Source organism: Rhodamnia argentea, chromosome 9, assembly GCF_020921035.1.
Source record: "Rhodamnia argentea isolate NSW1041297 chromosome 9, ASM2092103v1, whole genome shotgun sequence".
NCBI classification, from domain to species: Eukaryota; Viridiplantae; Streptophyta; class Magnoliopsida; order Myrtales; family Myrtaceae; genus Rhodamnia; species Rhodamnia argentea.
Genome location: NC_063158.1, coordinates 6,475,871 through 6,477,222, shown reverse-complemented (window position 1 = coordinate 6,477,222; position 1,352 = coordinate 6,475,871).

The window sequence follows — 1,352 nt, the reverse complement described above, 5'->3', positions numbered from 1 at the left end:
ACATATATAATCTCTTATATTTCTTTTAGCAAGGTTAATTTTTCTTGACTGCGCGTTGAAATTGTTCCTTTTTTTACTGTTCAGAGACTTTCGTCTTTCAACTCTCACTCTTATTTTGTAGGATTTCATTTAAAAAATAAGTACCCATGAAGGGTTTTGAACCGATTATATGGAGTACCATGCATGAGTGGAAGAAAATTATGTGGTTATTGCTGTCAAGTTCATTAGGTTCTTCTCCTTCTTTGACCTAGTTATGAAAGTAATTGTCGTTTCAGCGAGGATCTTCTTCTTCTTTAGCAACTATGGCGATTTATTCCCTTATGATTTCTAGACTCTATTCTGTTTTTTCTTCTTCTGTTTCCTCCTGGATATCAGGTGAAGACCAACTCTGACATTAGGTTAAATTGTTTATGTTCTTTCGATCTAGGTATATGTTTATATACTTTCACCTCTGGCACGATCTTTCTTCAGGTTTCATATTCATATCAATGAAGGCCTCGGTGATAGGACTACTACATGATGGCTCGGTTTCAATCTTTCCAATTTGTCACTGGTATTTTTTCTAATTTAGGCCTCGGAGATAGGAGTATTCTCTGTCAAAATACCTCCTTGTTGTCTAATTGATTGTTATGAACATTAACCATTTTTTAAAAAATTGACAATTAAGTAATCCAAAAAATATATATATATTGGCATCAAATGAGCGATGTACACAAATATTGGCACTCCATGTATCTTTTTACCCTTAAATTCAATCCAGACAAGCTGCAGATTTTCACTTGAATTATTTGCAAACTTTTTTATGAACAAGTTGCTAGTTAGTTTTAAGCTACTAACTTTATTCGATTCACTTACTAATGGTTATTTGTTTGTCTGAAAATCATAGCATTTTTCAATGAATTACCAACATTGACGCAACTTAGCAACGTTCTAAATTTATTACATTGATGCTACTTTACAACGATCTAAATTTATTAACTCTTATAGAAAATTACCAACATTTAGTTCATTCACTTATCAATTTTATCAAGTAGCCAGATGTTACATGAAATTACTAGTTTGTATTTATTTGTTTGTTTGTAAAAATTACAATTTTTTCCAACAATTACGAACTTTGATTTGTGTAACATACTAACATTTAATCTTACCAACTTCTGTACGATATTACAACATTAATTATAGTTATTTACCAATATTTTTCTGGTTAAGTCATCAATTAATTTTAGTTTGCTAAATTTTATTGCATTCACTTATCTATATTTACTTGTTTGCTTGGAGAATTACCAAGGTCTAAGTACTAAATGTTTAAAATGCAAATGGAGGTCGTTTAACTATAAATGACGATAAGGCCA